The sequence below is a fragment of the Pristiophorus japonicus genome, chromosome 3, assembly GCF_044704955.1.
Source record: "Pristiophorus japonicus isolate sPriJap1 chromosome 3, sPriJap1.hap1, whole genome shotgun sequence".
Taxonomy (NCBI): domain Eukaryota; kingdom Metazoa; phylum Chordata; class Chondrichthyes; family Pristiophoridae; genus Pristiophorus; species Pristiophorus japonicus.
Window position 1 is genome coordinate 140498817 of NC_091979.1, and position 20503 is coordinate 140519319.

A 20503-nucleotide genomic window follows, 5' to 3' on the forward strand; every position below is an offset into this window, starting at 1 on the left:
GTATCATAAAGTGTCCCCACAGCTGACAGAAGTAGACAAGCCGCAGAGTAAACGATCCCCGGAGAGCAGAGGCACTGGTGGTGATATCCTGCCTCAGATCGGTTTAACATTGCAGGCACCCGATGGCATGAACCGCCACAGGCTGGAAACAGTAAATTGTGCCTATGCTCGCAGTCAGCTACCGTAGCCCACCACCCGGGTGGAAAAGACGCATCCCACAAACCCACTCGCCACCACGGCAATGCCCAAGAGCGAAGGGTCACCTGCAATGGCTCCTCCGAACGGGACCTGGACCAGCCAGGATCCCAAACTAGGAAAGCAAGTCAGCAGTCCCCTGCAAATTGCTAGAAAAGACGAGACAGCCCCACCGTCGCTTAGACGCAACACTCACTTCCCAGGGAGCAACAGCGACACTGTGCAAACAAAAAGGACAGGGAGGTCACAGACACATCAGCTGTCTTTGGGCCTGCCCGACACTAGGAGTAACGGCAAGAGCCCTAGGCTCTGGCAACTCGAGCAAAATGAGCTCACCTCGCCCACAGACCCACTAGCATGGGACGCTGCACCGCCACCAGATGACCCAGATCTCATCCGGCCATGCTGGAACTAGACTGTCCTTGTGTCCCTGTATTGATATACCTGTACTGATTGTGTAAATGTACCACACAAAAAGAAACGCAACTGTAATCCACCCAACAAATGTACCAAGATGTAAATGTAAAACCCATGTGATGAACTTGAATGCAACGGGCCATTAGCATGATCTCTGTGTGGGGGGGAGAATGGAGTAGTCATGGACTCACAACCAGAAACCACTGGGATCTCCACTGGCAACGAATCTCACTACCATCCCACCCAAGCTAGAAGCGAACCTCCAATGGTCAACCAGGAAGAGCAAAGCCCAGGTCACCGTCAATGTACGAGTCAATTTGCATTAAGGACTTGGGGGGAAGTAATGTCATGTATGGGGTAGACCATGTATACTAAATGTATAGTCACATAAGGTGTGCCACCAGAGTTCACTGCAGTGGGAGACCTGAGGGTCACCTGCATAGGTGTGCAGGGCACAGTATAAAAGGCTGCCCACCATGCTTGTGTCTCACTCTGGAGTTACAATAAATGGGACTAAGGTCACAACAGCTCAAGTACAATATTACACCTTGTGGAGTCATTCATAAAAGAGTATTAAAGACATAACAGTTCTTTCAAGCAAAGCGCTCATTTATGTGCTCCTGACTTAAAAGTCTTGCAGCTATGATGCCACCACCGGCTCTTTCCTGCGGTCTACAGGGGAGCGGGGGCATGGCTTCAGCATCAGCCTGATTTTGTGGCCCAATGTCAGCATCCACCTCCTCGTCCTCCTCCTCCTCCTCCCTGTGCTGAGGTGGACTGTCAGACCCTTCAGGCAATTCTTGACCCCTTCTGATAGCCAAGTTGTGCAGCCTGCAGAACACCACCACAAATTGAGCTACCTGCTCAGGTTTTTATTGGAACTCACCTCCTGAGTGTTCCAGGCATCTAAAGCACTGCTTAAGGACTCCAATGGTTTTCTCCACGATATTGTGAGTTGCTCTGTCGCTCATGTTGTATCGCTTCTTGGCTTCGGTGTAGATGTCACGCAGGGGAATGATCATCCGGGTGGCGAGGCCATATCCTTTGTCACCAAGCATCCAGCATTGACCTTGTGGCTGATTGTTAAACAAGTCAGATACAGTGCTCTCATGCAGGTTGTGAGCATCACGGATGCTGCCCGGCAATTTAGCATTCACTGCCATAATAATTTGCTGGTGGTCGACAACCAGTTGCACATTCAGGGAGTGGAATCCCTTGCGGTTCCTGAAAACATCTGCATCCTGAAAAGATGCCCACATCGCGATGTGCATACAGTCTATTGCTCCTTGCACCTTGGGGAAGTTAGCAATTTGGTAGAATTCTAAAGCCCTCTCAGTCTGAGCCTCCCTGGTCATAAGGAAGCTGATAAACTCCATCCTGTGTGCGTACAGGGCTTCAGTGACCCGTCTAATGCAGCAATGTGTGGCATGCTGAGATATAGTGCAAATATCACCAGCTGAGAAACATAGAAACATAGAAAATAGGTGCAGAAGTAGGCCATTCAGCCCTTCGAGCCTGCACCACCATTCGATAAGATCATAGCTCATGGCTGAGGCGTGAAAGGAACTAGAAGCGTAGAACAACAGTGACCTTGATCTCGACGGACAGTGCAGTCCTGATGGTGATGGTAGGCTGCAGATCTCCCCTGATGAGCTGGCATATCTCACTGATGGCCTCCTTGTGGAGGTGCAGTCTCTGAAGGCAGGTGGTGTCGGCACAAGTTGAGGTAAGACTGCTTCTTCCTGTACTTGCGGGGTGTGTAAAGTCTGGTCCTCCTCATCAGTCTGTCATGTCTTACATTGGGCACATGATGCTGTCGAGCATATCTTCTGCCATCTTGAGTCTGCAGCATGTGCGTGGTCATCAAGAGAGAGTGAAAAATGAAAGCTATCTGTTTTCAACCGATTGTTCAGATTGTTCACAAAGAATGAATGTCCCCACTAAGCCACCTCGTAAATTCCAATTGTCCACAGTATGAAAAGATGTTTGTTCAGATGTTTACATCACCTCCAAACACCTCCAGAGTAATTCCGAACTCCCCCGAGGTTGAAGCAGAGCAGCCTTTTAAATGATGCGACCTGTGATTTAGAACATGGCGTCCGTACCGCTGTGAGTAGTTCCGGTTGGTTCAACTTTTTCCCAGGGATTTTTTCAGTGAGCGATATTGTCGGTGAGGTGAGATGTGTGCGAGGTGTCAAAAGTGAGGATGGGCGATATACTGGGCGTTAGTTTCGGCAAATATGATCTTTGCGACAAAAAACAGTGGGCGGTCAGTATTATTAAATCTCAGCGTTAATTACATGCCGAAAAGATCGCTGGCCGATATTATGGATGTTGGGATCGCCCCTTCTGATGATTCCGCCCCCAAAAAGTGGGCGGGCGATATTATTTTTTCTCGGCATTACGCACATGCGGAAAGTAACGCTTGGTGATAAATGACCGAGAAATGGGCATCAGTTTCCATTTTGTGGCTAAATCGGAGATATGGGCATTGCACCCCATTTCAGAGTTAAAATGGATGTTAAGTGGGTGGTATGCATGCAAAAATAATGGAAAATCTAGCCCTGTGTTTTTTGCAAACACCTGTAACTAATGACTTAAGGCAATCTGGACTAGCAATATTACCCTCAGCAGAGTCCCTTTAAACAACCACTTTGGTCATGGTAACTGCGCCTGCTATATGCAGTGAGCAACTAAAATGGTGCATGTGCAGGCATATGTTATGGAATGCAAGATATACCAGTTCCATAATTTACATATCTCTGCCACTGAGAGGGCCGCTGCTTCTTCAACTTTCCCAGAAACCTGCTAGAAATCGGTGACATGGTGTAGGCACAAATGCCAACTTCCACCCTCCCCAACCCAGGAATCTCAGAGCCATTCACCAAGAACAGTCCAATACGAGAGCCACAGTCCTTGTCACAGGTGGGACAGATAGTCATTGAGGGTAAGGGAGGGTGGGACTGGTTTGCCGCACGGTCTTTCTGCTGCCTGTGCTTGATTTCTGCATGCTCTCGGCGATGAAAGTCGAGGTGCTCAGCGCCCTCTAGGATGCACTTCCTCCACTTAGGGTGGTCTTTGGCCAGGGACTCCCAGGTGCCAGTGGGAATGTTGCACTTTATCAGGGATGCTTTGAGAGTGTCCTTGTAACATTTCCTCTGCCCACCTTTGGCTCGTTTGCCATGAAGGAGTTCCGAATAGAGAGCTTGCTTTGGGAGTCTCGTGTCTGGCATGTGGACAATGTGGCCTGCCCAGCGGAGCTGATCAAATGTGGTCAGTGCTTCGATGCTGGGGATGTTGGCCTGGTCGAGGACGCTAATGTTGGTGCGCCTGTCCTCCCAGGGGTTTTGTAGGATCTTGTGGAGACATCGTTGGTGGTATTTCTCCGACTTGAAATGTCTACTATACATGGACAGGCACATCACCCAAACACATTGCACCACACTCACTGACGCACTTTTCTTTCTCTTGCAGGCCAAGGTAACGCATAGCAACAGCTAGCAGGTGGGGGGCAGGCATGGCTGCATATGCTGAACCAGCTGGAGGAGACAAAACTAGAGATCATTGGAGGAGCCATTACTAAGGCCATTGCTGATGACAGTATGCTCATACCTAACACTTCTTCCCAGATACCACATCCCCCTCAACCCACAATCTCTACTCACTTACAAGCTGCTGATGGTGTAAGCATGCACATCACGCTTCCCCCCACCCATTCCTTTTGCCACAATCCTACTCTTGTGCCTTTTACCTTTCATGTACTCAAGAACTCCAACCTGCCCAGCCAGTGAAGGAAGAACAAGAGGAGAGTGATGGAAAAGAGACACCATCACTCGATCCCACACTCACAGGCACCAGCTCAGATCAGATACTGACACTGTGCGTGCTTTAGTGGCTAGCATAGAGGCGGGATCTGCATGTGGTGAGTCACTGGGCACGAGTGGCCTGCAGCCAGGACATGGGGAAAGGTCTGATTCCCCAGAGGGTGACGTTGCACATAAGTTCAGCTGAGAGGAACGGCTTTCAGAAGAAGGGTGATGGGCATGCACAACTTAATACTTGGTACATTGGCAGGCCTGCCAGAGAGACTGTTGTCACTGTCAAGATGCATGGAGAGGTCCAGCTCTAACAGGGCTTTGCATGAAGCTTGGAGCCCATGATTTCCAGGATGGAAGTGATGGGCAATGGACCCAACCATGATGCAGTGTCTGATGGGCGATGTCTCAGCTTCCATTGCAGCGGAAGTGACCCAATGTCTGAGTGCTGCACTGGAAGCTTATATTTTTGATATGCAAAGTCAGAATGCTGCAATGCAAGTTCAGAGTGCTGCCTTCGTGGCTGGGTTTACCAGTGTGGAAAAGGGCTTGCAGGGTCTCACAGCAATCTGTCCTCCAACAGAATACTAGAATTGCTGAGGCGGCACCCCTGAGGAGTGCTAGTGGCTCATGGAACTAGAGCAAGAGGAGAGTGCTGGAGAAAAGACACCGTCACTCGATCTGACAATCTCAGGATGATAGCATTCGTACTACAGGTACAGCGTCAAGAATCCGGAGTTCCGGAATTCGTACAGTTCCGGAATCCGGACACCAGGACGATCCGTGGCGGGGTCGTCCGGAATCCGGAAAATGTTCCAGAATCCAAATCCCTGCCTCAGGCCACCACCAATCTCTCTCCCACCTCGGGCCACCGCTGACCTCATCCCCGCCTCGGCTTGACTCGCCCCCCCCCACCCCCTTGTCGCCGCCTGATCCCTCCTTCCTCTCCCCTACCTACATATCGACCTTGGCCCAGGTGTTTCCGGATTCGGGACGTTGGAAAGACGTTCCGAAGTCCGGAAATACACGAACATGAGCTCAGGTGTTTCCAGATTCGGGACGTCATAAAGACGTTCCAAAGTCCGGAAATCCACAGATTCTGGAACAGTCTCGGTCCTGAGGCTTCCGGATTCTCGACGCTGTACCTGTACCTGCACCACAACTGCCCCTGCACCAATGGCCTTGCTGTTGCCTATCAGCCAGCCAGCCCGAACTGCTGCCACCCATACTGAGATGGTGCAGTCCACAGCTGGGCCTTCTTGGCCCAGAGCTGCTCGATGTCATCCTGCGATTTATCTGCAGTCGCCCCCACTGAAAATCAGCAGCCTTCCACCAGCCATGCTGCAGCCACTGGGGTAACACTCCATAGGAGCACTAGGACAGGCAAAGCGACATGAAAGACAGTGAATAAGTAATATGTAATATTGGAATGAATCATTTGAAAATTATGTTTGACATTTTTTTTGTGGTATCTTTCATTTAAACATTATGGCCAAGAGAATACTGTGATGTTTCATGACAGTGGGATGATAAAGTGGGGAAGTGTTTGAGCAATGGGGATTTGGAGTTTTATTCAGGGAAACCGGAGTCTGATGACGCGCTCACAGACAGCCCATCCGGAACATAGATATGCAGGCTGCCTCCTCCCTTCGTTCTCCACCTCCTCCTCCTTGTACTCCCGAGGTGGTCGCAGAACCCGTGGTGGCAAGGTCTCGGCCCTCATGATGGCCCAGTTGTTGAGGATGCAGCAGACTACCATGAAATGGGACACCCGCTCCGTACGGAAGGGCTTCTCCCGATCTGTCAAGGAAGCAGAACCTTGCTTGAGCACCCCGATGGTCTACTCAATGACGTTCCTCGTGGCAGCATGGCAGTCATTATATGAGTTCTGGCCACGAGTGGATGGGTTGGGGAGGGGAGTCATCAGTCAGGTGTAGAGCAGATAGTCCTTGCCACCCTCCGGTTTGACATGGTGGCTGGAAGATTGCTGGCACTGTGGACTGGCGTGGGATAAACATAAGAACATAAGAAATAGGAACAGGAGTAGGCCATACAGCCCCTCGAGCCTGCTCCATGGCTGATCTGATCACGGACTCAGTTCCACTCCCCTGCCCACTCCTCATAACTCCTTATCTCCTTATCGTATAAAAAACTGTCTATTTCTATCTTAAATTTATTCAATGTCCCAGCTTCCAAAGCTCTGAGGCAGCGAATTCCACAGATTTACAACCCTCTAAGAGAAGAAATTTCTCCTCATCTCAGTTTTAAATGGGCGGCCCCTTATTCTAAGATCATGCCCTCTAGTTCTAGTCTCCCCCATCAGTGGAAACATCCTCTCTGCATCCACCTTGTCAAGCCCCCTCATAATCTTATAGGTTTCGATAAGATCACCTCTCATTCTTCTGAATTCCAATGAGTAGAGGCCCAACCTGCTCAACCTTTCCTCATAAGTTAACCCCCTAACCCCCGGAATCAACCTCGTGAACCTTCTCTGAACTGTCTCCAAAGCAAGTATATCCTTTCATAAGTATGGAAACCAAAACTGCAAGCAGTATTCCAGGTGTGGCCTCACCAATACCCTGTATAGCTGTAGCAAGACTCCCCTACTTTTATACTCCATCCACTTTGCAATAAAGACCAAGACACGTGCGTACAGCCCAATGACCGCCGACAGTGGTGCCGCCTGGTGGCTAGTAACCCCATGACAATATTCTCGTTTAAGATATTAGTAACGGTCTTTTTACAAATTGAGATGGTCTGGGGCTTTCCGAGTTGATCATCTCAGTTCAACTCCAGCCTTGGGCGAGCGTTCTGAGTCTGTTATGACTGGGGGCAAGGTAGTTGATCTGATGGGAGTGGCAATGACCATGTCAGGGATTGAAAGTCCAGATTAATTGATGACAGCGGAGTCCTCTGATGACTGAGGGTAGGTTGGTTGATCACTGACTGTATCATCCTAAGCCTGTTCCAGTTCATCCCTGTGCCACAGCTTTATCTGATCAACATGTTTCATGCATGTTTGCCCATTCTTGAGCTTGACGAAAAACACTGTTACCCTCCTTGGCCGTAACAGTACCAGCGATTCACTTGGGACTTTGATCTTAATTTAATACATACACAGGATTGTTAACAGAAATGTTGCGTATCACAGCAGAGCGATCATGATACCACTGCTGACTTTGACGTCTGTATTCAACAGGATCGTTCAAGTCAGGGTGGACAAAAGAGAGCTTGGCCTTGAGACCTCTCTTCATCAACAGTTCAGCAAGGGGTACCCCAGTAAGCATGCGGGGTCTTGTCCTGTAACTAAGCAATATGCATGACAAGCGAGTCTGCAGTGAACCTTGAGTTACATGTTTCATACTCTGCTTGATGGTTTGGACAGTACGCTCTGCTTAGATGCGGGTTTGAATGGTGCTTACCTCACATGTTTGATACCATTGAGGTTCATGAACTCTCGAAACTCCAAACTAGTGAAGCAAGGTCCATTGTCGCTTACAACGATGTCGGGCAGACCATGAGTGGCAAACATGACACGATGGCTCTCAGTGGTAGCTGTGGATGTACCGGATGACATGATTATACACTCTATCCACTTGAAATATGCATCCACCACAACTAAAAACATCTTTCCCAGGAAGGGTCCTGCAAAGTCGATGGGATCCTGGACCATGGTTTAGATGGCCACGACCACAGACTCAGCGGCGATTCTGCTGGTGCTTTACTTAGCTGCATGCAAGTGTTGCACTGATGCACACATGATTCCAGATCGGATTCAATTACAGGCCACCATACATGAGACTTGGCAATGGCTTTCATCATGACAATACCGGGATGCGTGCTATGTAGATCATGTACAAATTTATCTCTGCCTTTCTTAGACATAACAACACAATTACCCCACAGTAAACAATCTGACTGAATGGATAGTTCGTCTTTGCGACAGTTGTAAGGTTTGATCTCAGCACCCATTTGCTTGAGTATGGCAGACCAATCACCGCTAAGGACACAATGTTTCACAACCGATAATATCGGGTCCTGGCTGGTCCAGGTCTTAACTTGTTGAGCCGTGACAGGGGTTCCTTCACATTCAAAAGCATCCATAACTAACAGTAGGTCTGCAGGTTGTGGTGTCTCCACTCCGGTGTGGGCAATGGCAGACGGCTCCGTGCATCGGCACAATTCTCGGTGCCAGGTCTATGGCGAATGACGTAATCATAAGCAGATAATGTCAGCACCCACCTCTGGATACGGGACGATGCATTGGCATTTATCCCTTTGCTTTCCGAAAACAATGAAATGAGTGGCTTTTGATCTGATTCTAGTTCAAACCGAAGACCAAACAGGTACTGATGTATCTTTTTAACCTCATATACACAGGTTAATGCTTCTTTTTCTACCATGCTGTCGGCTCTTTCCGCCTTTGACAAACTTTAAGAAGCATACGCAACAGGTATTAGTTTACCCAACTCATTAGCTTGTTGGAGCACACAACCAACTCCATATGACGAAGCATCACAGGCCAATACTAGATGCTTACAGACCATTATGTACCAGCAGCTTGTTAGAGCAAAGCAGATTAGTAGCTTTCTCAAAAGCTCTAACTTGAGACTTACCCCAAACCCAGTTGTCGCCTTTTCTTAGCAGCATGTGCAGTGGCTCTAATGAAGTACTTAATCTAGGTAGGAAATTACCGAAGCAGTTGAGTAGACTAAGGAACGAACGCAGCTCCGTCACATTTTGAGGCTTGGGTGCATTTTCAAGTCCGTAGGCCTGATGCCGTCAGCAGCAATTTCCCTCCCCCAGGAATTCGACTTCCGGTGCCATGAAGACGCACTTCGAAAGTTTCAGTCTGAGTCCCACTTTGTCCAGACGAGGTAGAACCTCTTTCAGGTTGTTCTAATGTTCAGCGGAGTCACGACTTGTGACCACGATGTCATCTTGGAAACCGACGGTTCAAGGGACTCTCCATGTTCCTCTGAAATATGGCTGCAGCCGAGCGAATTCCAAAAGGACACCTGTTGTAGATAAACAGTCCTTTATGCGTGTTGATGCACGTAAGTTTCTTCATCGTCTCAATCAGCTCGTGTGTCACGTAGGCCGATGTCGGATCCAGTTTAGTCAACGATTTCCGCCTGGCTAGCGTTGCAAACAGGTCATCAGCCTTCAGTACCGGGTAGTGATCCTGTTTCAAAACTCGGTTGATCGTAACATAGAAACATAGAAAACATAGAAAATAGGTGCAGGAGTAGGCCATTCGGCCCTTTGAACCTGCACCGCCATTCAATCAGTTCATGGCTGAACGTGCAACTTCAGTACCCCATTCCTGCTTTCTCGCCATACCCCTTGATCCCCCTCGTAGTAAGGACTACATCTAACTCTTTTTTGAATATATTTAGTGAATTGGCCTCAACAACTTTCTGTGGTAGAGAATTCTACAGGTTCACCACTCTCTGGGTGAAGAAGTTTCTCCTCATCTCGGTCCTAAATGGCTTACCCATTATCCTTAGACTGTGACCCCTGGTTCTGGACTTCCCCAACATTGGGAACATTCTTCCTGCATCTAATCTGTCTAAACCCTTCAGAATTTTAAATGTTTCTATGAGATCCCCTCTCATTCTTCTGAACTCCAGTGAATACAAGTCCAGTTGATCCAGTCTTTCTTGATATGTCAGTCCCGCCATCCCAGGAATCATTCTGGTGAACTTTTGCAGCATTCCCTCAATAGCAAGAATGTCCTTCCTCAAGTTAGGAGACCAAAACTGTACACAATACCCCAGGTGTGGCCTCACCTTGTAGTCTTCACAAATCTTGACAGTGCCATCACTCTTCAACACAGGAAAAATGGGGCTGGCGCATTCGTTAAATTCAACCGGTGATATGACTCCTTCACGCTGGAGTCTGTCCAGTTCAATTTCAACTTTCTCTCTCATCATGTACAGAACCACCCAAGCTTTACGATGGACGGGTCTTGCATCCGAGTACACATAGATCTGCACCTTGGCTCCCGTGAAATTGCCGATACCTAATTCAAACAGTGAGGGGAACTTGCTCAGCACTTGAGTACATGGAGTATCATCCTCCAACGACAACGCTTTGATATCGTTCCAATTCCATTTGATTTTTTCTAGCCAATTCCTGCCGAACTGTGTTGGACCATTGCCTGGAACAATCCATAACGGTAAGTCATGAACCGTACCATTATACGACACCTTGACTACTGCACTGCCAATCACCGTTATGAGTTCTTTAGTGTACGTACACAACTTGGCATTGACTGGACTCAGCTTAGACCTCATAGCCTTAGTATCCCACAGCTTGTCGAATGTCCTCTGGCTCATTATTGATTGACTTGCACCCGTGTCCAATTCCATCGGTACCGGCATACCGTTAAGTTTTACATTAATCATCATCGGTTGGCTCTTTGATAGGAACGACTACAGTCCATACACTTCCTCCTCTGGTATCTCGGATTGCATATCCAGATCCGCGCTAGACTGGTCATCATCCTCCACATGGTGTGTCGCAGCACGCTTGCTCAGTTGCGGACACATGCGCTGGAGATGCTCCACTCTCGAACAGGCTTTATAAATGTACTGTTTAAACATACACTAATAAGGCTGATGATTGCCCCCACAACACCAACATGGTGTAATCGAATTAATTCCCGTTGGCAAACTTTGGGCAGCCACAGGTTTCGCATACGCAGTCGAGTAGGCCCTGCCATATGCAGCTCTGCCAAACGACGATACAATCTTGTTTACAGTACTTTCCGAGTTCCGATTTTTCGATGATATCTACTTTAAGATTTTGTCCGTCGTCATGCATGCCTGGACAATCGGGATGGCCTTGCTCAAATCAAGCGTCTCCGCCGCCAGTAGCTTACGCAGGATCACCTCGTGGCTGTTGCCGATTACAAAGAAGTCCCGCAGCATGTCTCCCAACGCGTTTTCGAACTTACACAGTCTAGCTAGACGTCTTAGGTCGGCAACGAATTCCAACACATCCTGGCCCTCAGAACGAACATGCGTGTAGAATCGATATTGTGAGATGATGATGCCTTCTTCTGGTTTGAGATGGTCACGTACCAGAGCACACAATTCCTCAAAGTCCTTGACTGTTGGACTTGCAGGCGAGAGAAGGTTCTTTATGAGTCCATAGATTTTCGGACCGCAAATTGTGAGGAAGAGCGCCCTGCGCCTAACTGCCTCAGTGGGTTCCTCCATTTTGTTGGCCACGAAGTATTGGTCCAGGCGAGCTATAAAATCTGCCCAGTCCTCTCCCTCCACGAATCTCTCCAGAATTCCAATTGTGCTCATTTTTGCATGCGAAGGTTCTTAAGTTCCCTCGTCGCCAAATGTTTTGTATGTATGTAATAACTCGATAGACTGAATACTGAAAACTAACACAGGTACAAACCTGGCTCTACTTTATTAGGGCCCAAAGTGATTATATTACATGATGGCTTGCCTTTTATACCTGGGCCGCACACATGTGTACAGCCCAATGACCTCCGACAGTGGCACCACCTGGTAGCTAGTAATCCCAAGCATACATACATGACAGAACCATTTATCCCGACTCTCTGTTTTCTGCTAATTAGCCAATCCTCTCTCCATGCTAATATGTTACCCCCAACCCCGTGAACTTTTATCTTGTCCAGTAACCTTTTATGTGGCACCTTGTCAAATGTCTTCTGGAAGTCGAAATACACATTCACTGGTTCCCCTTTATCCACCCTGGTCATTACATCCTCAAAGCATTCCACCAAATGTGTCAAAAATGACTTCCCCTTCATAAATCCATGCTGAATCTGCCTGACCGAATTTTGCTTTTCCAAATGTCCTGCTACTGCTTCTTTAATAATGGACTCCAACATTTTCCCAACCACAGATGTTAGGCTAACTGGTCTATAGTTTCCTGCTTTTTGTCTGCCTCCTTTTTTAAATAGGATGAAGGCATCATGACTGCTGCCAGGATACCAGACATTCACCATCATGATGTGCTGGGCGTGGTCGCATACCAACTACACATTAAGTGAGTGGAACCTTTGCAGATTCGATACATCTCACCTTTGATATGCAGGACCCACAAAGCCACGTGTGTGCAGTTAATGGCATCCTGCCCTATGGGGAAGCCTGATATCCTGGCAAAGCCATGTGCATGCCCCTCTTGCTTCTCTCTAATTGGAGAGAAAACACTGATGTCTGCTTTCCTAGAGTACAGAGCCTCTGTGACCTCCTGGATGCAGCGATGGACGGCGAACTGTGAGCCGTTTGCTATGTTGCCTGTTCCAGCCCGGAAGGAGCCACTGGCAAAATAATTCAGGCCAACAGTCACCTTGATGGCCACTGGCAGTGCCATCATTGCCCTGCTCTGAGGCTGCAGGCCTGGTTGACTGAGGTGGCTGAATCCTGTGACCACCTCCTTGGTGAAGCGGTGCCTGGCTTAGGTGCAGGTAGGTGAAATGCTCCCTGAAGATCCTAGGTGGGTAAGGTCTCCTGCTGAGAGCCCTCCTCCTCCTCCCTCTGAGAGCAGCTTGTCTTTGCTGCCCCTACCCAAGCATACATACATGACAATATCCCCTTTTAAGATATTGTAACGGTCTTTTTACAAATTGAGATGGTCCGGGGCTTTCCGCTCCCGAGTTGAACGTCTCAGTTCAACTCCAGCCTTGGGTGAGCATTCTGAGTCTGTTATGACTGGGAGCTGGGTAGCCGATCTGATGGGTATGGCAATGACCACGTCAGGGATTGAAAGTCCAGATTCATTGATGACAGTGGAGTCCTCTGGTCACTGATTGTGTCTTCCTCAGACTGTTCTGGTTCATCCTTGCGCCACAGCTTTATCTGATCGACATGTTTCCTGCATGTCTGCCCATTCTTGAGCTTAATGATAAACACTCCGTTACCCTGCTTGGCCATAACAGTACCGGCGATCCATTTGGGACCTTGACCATAATTCAGTACATACACAGGATCATTGATAGAAATGTCGCGTGGCATAGTAGCACAATCATGATACCCTTGCTGACTTCGATGTCTGTATGCAACACGATTATTCAAGTCAGGATCTCTTCATCAATAGTTCAGCAGGGGAGACCCCGGTAAGCGTATGGGGTCTTGTCCTGTAACTAAGCAATATGCGTGACAAGCGAGTTTGCAGGGAACCTTGAGTTGCACGTTTCATACTCTGCTTGATGGTTTGGACCACACACTCTTGCTTGTCCATTGGATGCGGGTTGAATGGTGCTGACCTCACATGTTTGATACCATTGAGTTTCATGAACTCTTGAAATTCCATACTGGTGAAGCAAGATCCGTTGTCGCTTACAACGATGTCAGGCAAACTATGCGAAGCAAACATGGCACGAAGGCTCTCAATGGTACCTGTGGATGTGCTGGATGACATGATTGTACACTCTACCCACTTGGAATAAGCATCCACCACAACTAAGAATATCTTTCCCAGGAAGGGACCTGCAAAGTCTATGTGGATCCTGGACCATGGATTAGATGGCCACGACCAGACTCAGCGGCGATTCCGCTGGTGCTCTACTAAGCTGCGTGCAAGTGTTGCACTGATGTACACGATTCCAGATCAGAGTCAATTCCAGGCCACCATATATGAGACCTGGCAATGGCTTCCATCATGACAATACCGGGATGCGTGCTATGTAGATCATGCACAAATTTTTCGCCTTTCTTGGGCATAACAAAACGATTACCGCACAGTATACAATATGATTGAATGAATAGTTTGTCTTTGCGACAGATGTAAGGTTTGGTCTCCTCACACATTTGCTTGGGTATGGCAGACCAATCACCACTAAGGTTCTTTCCGCCTTTGACAAACTTTTTGAAGCATACGCAACGTTGTAATTTGCCCAATTCATTAGCTTATTGGAGCACGCAACTAATTCCATATGACGAAGCATCACAGGCAAATACTAGATGCTTACATGCAGCTTGTTATAGCAAAGCAGATTAGTAGCTTTCTCAAAAGTTCTATCTTGAGACGCACCCCAAACCCAGTTGTCGCCTTTTCTTAGCAGCATGTGCAGTTGCTCTAATACGGTGCTCAATCTAGGTAAGACATTTCCGAAGTAGTTGAGTAGACAAAGGAATGAACACAGCTCCATCACGTTCTGAGGCTTGGGTGCATTTTTGATGGCCTTGGTTTTTGATTCCTTAGGCCTGATACCGTTAGCAACAATTTTCCTCCCCAGGAAAATGATTTCCAGTGCCATGAAGATGCAATTTGAGCATTTCAGTCCGAGTCCCACTTTGTCCAGATGATGTAGAACCTCTTCCAAGTTGTTCAGATGTTCGGCAGAGTCATGACCTGTGATCAGAATGTCATCTTGGAACACGGCGGTTCTGGGGACGGACTTCAGTCGACTCTCCATGGTCCTCTGAAATATAGCTGCAGCTGAGTGAATTCCAAAATGGCACCTGTTGTAGATAAAACAGTCCTTTATGAGTGTTGATGCACGTAAGTTTCTTTAATGTGTTGACCAGCTCCTGTGTCATGTAGGCCGATGTCAGATCCAGTTTTGTGAACGACTTCACCGCGACCAGCGTTGCAAACAGGTCATCAGCCTTCGGTAACGGGTATTGATCCTATTTTGAAACTCAGTTGATCGTAACCTTGTAGTCTCCACAAATCCTGACAGTGCCATCACTTTTCAACACGAGAACAATGGGGCTGGCCCATTCATTAAATTTGACCGGTGATATGATCCCTTCACGCTGGAGTCTGTCCAGTTCGATTTCGACCTTCTCCCTCATCATGTACTGAAATACCCGAGCTTTATGCATCCGAGTCCACGTGGATCTGCAACTTGGCTCCGGTGAAATTGCCGATGCCTAGTTCAAACAGCAAGGGGAACTTGCTCAGCACTTGAGCACATGGAGTATCCTCCAATGACGACAATGCTTTGATCTCGTTCCAGTTCCATTTGATTTTTTCTAACCAGTTCCTGCCGAACAGCGTTGGACCATTGCCTGGAACAATCCATAACGGTAAATCGTGAACTGCACCATCATACAACACCTTGATTACTGCACTGACAATCACCGTTATGAGTTCTTTAGTGTACGTACACAACTTGACATTGACTGGACTCGGCTTAGGCCTCACAGCCTTAGTATCCTACAATCTGTCCAATGTCCTCTGGCTCATTATTGATTGACTCGCACCCATGTCCAATTCCATCGATACCAGCACACCATTAAGTTTTACATTAATCATTATCAGTTGGATCTTTGTTAGGAACGAATACAATCCATACACTTGCTCCTCTGGTATCTCGGATTGCATATCCGGATCCGCGCTAGACTGGTCATCATCCTCCACGTGATGTGTCGCAGCAGTTGCGGACACATACACTGGAGATGCCCCATTCTCGAACAGCCTTTACAAATATGCTGTTTAAACCGACACTGATGATGCCGATGATTTCCCCCACATCGCCAACATGATGATATCGGATTCATTCCCATTGGTGGACATTGAGCAGCCAGAGGTTTCGCAATCGTAGTCGGGTAGGCCCTGACATGTGCAGCTCTGCCAAAGGACGATACTATCTTGTTTATAGTACTTGCTGAGTTCCGATTTTTCAATGATATCTGCTTTAAACTTTTGTCCGTCGTCACGTCTGATTGGACAATCGTGATGGCCTTGCTCAAATCCAGCGTCACCGCCGCCAGTAGCTTATGCAGGATCACCTTGTGGTTGATGCTGATTACAAAGAAGTCCCGCAGCATGTCTGCCAACGCAGTTTCGAACTTACACGGTCCAGCTAGACATCTTAGGTCGACAACGAATTCCGACATCCTGGCCCTCAGAACGAACTTGCGTATAGAATCGATATCTTGGGATGATGATGCCTTCATCTGGTTTGAGATGGTCACGTTCCAGAGCACACAATGTTTCATAGTCCTTGTCCGTTGGACTTAAGAGCGAGAGGAGATTCTTTATGAGTCCATAGATTTTCGGACCGCAAACCGTGAGGAGGACCGCCCGACGTCGAACTGCATCTGCCTTTTTCTCCATTTTGTTGGTCACAAAGTACCGGTTCAAGCGGGCTACAAAGTCTACCCAATCTTCTCCCTCCACGAATCACTCCATAATTCCAATTGTGCTCATTTTTGCCTGCAAAGGTTCTTGTTACCTGGTCGCTAAATGTTGTGTGTGCAATAACTCAATAGACTGAATACTGTAAACTCCGAACAGGTACAAACCTGGTTCTACTTTATTAGGGCCCAAAGTGATTACATTACAAGATGGCGGGCCTTTTATACCTGGGCCGCACATACGTGCGCACAGCCCAATGACCTCCAAAAGTGGCGCCACCTGGTGGCTAGTAAATCCAAGCATACATACATGACAAGTTCATGCCAGCATTTATGCTCCACTCGAGTCTCCTTCCACCCCTCTTCATCTAACTTTATCAGCGTAACCTTCTATTCCCTTCTCCCTCATATGATCATATAGCATTCCCTTAAATGCATCTGCACTATTCGCCTCAACTATTCCCTGTGATAGCGAGTTCCACAGTCTCACCACTCTCTGGGCAAAGATGATGTTCTTAATTCCCTATTTGATTTCTTGGTTACTATCTTATATTGATGGTCTCTAGTCTTGCTCTTCCGCACAAGTGTAAACACTCTCTCTGTGTCATTCTACCAAAGCTTGTTCTATCTAAGTTATTACTCAAAAAGTCAAACTCCATCTGAACTGAAGGCGCTCAATGTATTTGAAGCCAGTCAGTGTATCTGGAAAATAAATTACTCAGGTAAATTAATTAAACTGCTTTATGAGCCAGCATGTTTTGTAGAGCAATTTAACATGGGATGTTAATGATCAACAATTGTTTCATTTTTGCATTTTTTTTAATGTCAAATTAAAAATGGGAAAAAAATTACAAGATTTCTTCCAAATGGAATGTTTGAACTTCAAGTAGTTTCACCTTCCAGATTTGTGCCCTGTTTTCAGTCTGACCTGCATCAGTTAGCCAACTATAACCATTGCGAAAATCGCAATTTCGCAGCTCAGCTCATCAAAGAAATCGGCTTAATTTAACCAGTATGAATGGTTAAGATTTTCAGAAGTATCATCTTCATGGTAAAAATGAAATATAGTGCAGTATTGACTGGAGAGGCAACAGCTTACATTGACAGAAGGTTGATAGATGGTGAATTGTTTATCCTGAATAGAAGGTCCAGGCATTAAATCTTTCGTTAATGAAATTGAAGAAAATCAAAAAGTTCATCTGTCATTGAAAATTATTGGGTAAAATTCTGTTTAACATCCATGTTCATGTTATTAATAATCTTTAGACGCTGTACTGAATAGCAGTATGCTGGTGAAGATTTATCAAAGATCAAGTTCAAGCAATAAAAGAGCATTTTCATGATAGAACAAGGCCAGTTTTGTTCAAGTAGAAACTGGTGCGGTCACACCCAACAATTTCTATCATCAAAAAGTGAAAATTACTTGCAGCCAGATAGCAATAAAAAATGCTCAGCTGAAGACAAACTATTCGTGATTCTGCTTGTAAAGTTTGCAGATGTTCTTCTGTATTAATTAATAGGTGCAAATCTGATGGTGTTTGCTGTTCACAACTTGTTAAAGAACCACGATCAAGGACTGTCTCCCTTACCCTTCCTTCTCAACAAAGCTGGATCTCATGCTGAAAGGGGGTGGCAGTCTACAGGCACCAGCAACATCTGGCACTTTGCCCAAACAACAGTTCTTCATGTATGAATACAGACAATTGTCAGCGGGCTATTTGGATATGGGAGACATCATAACTAAGCCTAATACTGTCCAGTGATGTACAATTCCAGCAAGGATCAATGGATAGTGATATCAATTATTATTAAGGATGTCATAACAGCGTATTTGGAAAGTGGTGACATAATAGATACAAGTCAGCATGGATTTGTGAAAGGGAAAGCATGCTTGACAAATCTTCTGGAATTTTTTGAGGATGTTTCCAGTAGAGTGGACAAGGGAGAACCAGTTGATGTGGTGTATTTGGACTTTCAGAAGGCTTTCGACAAGATCCCACACAATAGATTAATGTGCAAAGTTAAAGCATATGGGATTGGGGGTAGTGTGCTGTCGTGGATTGAGAACTGGTTGGCAGACAGGAAGCAAAGAGTAGAAGTAAATGTTGTTACTACAGTTGTACAGGGCCTTGGTGAGGCCACACCTGGAGTATTGTGTACAGTTTTGGTCTCCTAACTTGAGGAAGGACATTCTTGCTATTGAGGGAGTGCAGCGAAGGTTCATCAGACTGATTCCCGGAATGGCTGGACTGACATATCAAGAAAGACTGGATCAACTGGGCTTGTATTCACTGGAGTTCAGAAGAATGAGAGGGGATCTCATAGAAACATTTAAAATTCTGACGGGTTTAGACAGGTTAGATGCAGGAAGAATGTTCCCAATGTTGGGGAAGTCCAGAACCAGGGGTCACAGTCTAAGGATAATGGGTAAGCCATTTAGGACCGAGATGAGGAGAAACTTCTTCACCCAGAGAGTGGTGAACCTGTGGAATTCTCTGCCACAGAAAGTTGTTGAGGTCAATTCACTAAATATATTCAAAAAAGGAGTTAGATGTAGTCCTTACTACTCAGGGGACCAAGGGGTATGGCGAGAAAGCAGGAATGGGGTACTGAAGTTGCGTGTTCAACCATGAACTCATTGAATGGCGGTGCAGGCTCGAAGGGCCGAATGGCCTACTCCTGCACCTATTTTCTATGTTTCTATGTTAGAATGAGGAAAACCTACCTGTTTCACTCCTCCACAGTCCTGTGAAATCTGATGTTAAATATAATGGCCCCCACAAGATTTAGAGACATTTATCATGTTACTGACAGATTTCCTCACAGACTCAAAGGTTATGCTGTTACAAGGAGGGAGACATGTGGGAGTGGGGAAGGAACGCCCATCTCCACTTGGATTTGGAAATTAGATTGCAAGAAAAGAGCCAAGACAGTGAAGTAAATGTTTTTTGATTCATTTCTGGAAAATAAATTGTGTTTTCTGCATCCACTGGCAGTATATATATATAAAATAAATATCTTGCTCACATACTATAATTACATGAACAAATATTAGCAAATCGCATGCACTGTTACTTATGGTGAGTGTGGGAATCACTGTTCTGCATCAATAGTGATGTCTATGCCATGTCGCAGTGGCTTAAGAAGTCAAATTAATTTTTTACTAAAAAGTATTCTGGGAGGTTTACTGGTGCTTTGAGGATTGAACTGCATGATGCTGCTCATTATTCTGTGAGAACCATAAGTGGCCTTTATTTTATTTTTAAAATTGCTTCAGTTATGTATTTAAATTTTATCCATTAGCAATTTTATTTATTTTCAATACTGGGTCCTCAGTTTAGTGGAGAAAGTTGGGTGGCAACCAAAAACATTTTCAAGAAATATTTGGAGAAATGTTATGGGCTGCTATTGGTATTGGTAGCGTTTTGTGTGGTTTTGTTTCGAACATAGGGACAGCAGTTTGCCATTCAGCTCCTTGAGGCTGTTTTCCCATTCAATCAGATAATGGCTGATCTGTAGCTCAACTCCATTTACCTGCATTTAATCCATACCATTGATTCCCTTGATACATTAACAAAAATCTATTGATCTCAGTCTTGAAAATGTAATTTGATCCAGCATCCACAGCTTTTTGGGGAAGAGTTCCAGATTTCCATTACCCTTTGTATGAAAAAAATATTTCTGATTTCACTGCTAAATGGCTCAGCTCTAATTTTAAAATTGTGGCCCCTTCTTCTGGGGTCCCCACCAGAGGAAAGAGATTCCGAGCTAAATTAAAAAGTACGATCTCAAAAGTAGTAATCTCAGGATTGCTACCAGTGCCACGTGCTAGTCAGAGTAGGAATCACATGATAGCTCAGATGAATACATGGCTTGAGGAGTGGTGTAGAAGGGAGGGATTCAAATTCCTGGGACATTGGAACCGGTTCTGGGGGAGGTGAGACCAGTACAATCCGGACGGTCTGCACCTGGGCAGGACCGGAACCAATGTCCTAGGGA

At 46.4% G+C, this 20503-nt stretch overlaps 1 protein-coding gene across 3 annotated transcripts in view; it reads right to left on the reverse strand.

Annotated features, from left to right (window-relative positions):
• Window positions 1-20503, reverse strand: part of LOC139259907 (collagen alpha-2(V) chain-like) — a 516763-nt gene that overhangs the window by 492269 nt on the left and 3991 nt on the right. For 2 of the 3 annotated variants that reach the window (XM_070875843.1, XM_070875842.1), the window contains exon 2: window positions 7850-7982. The exons of the other annotated variant lie outside the window; for it this stretch is intronic. The gene's annotated coding sequence lies outside the window, so the exon portion shown is untranslated. The remainder of the gene's footprint in view (window positions 1-7849; window positions 7983-20503) is intronic. 3 annotated transcript variants of the gene reach the window in all.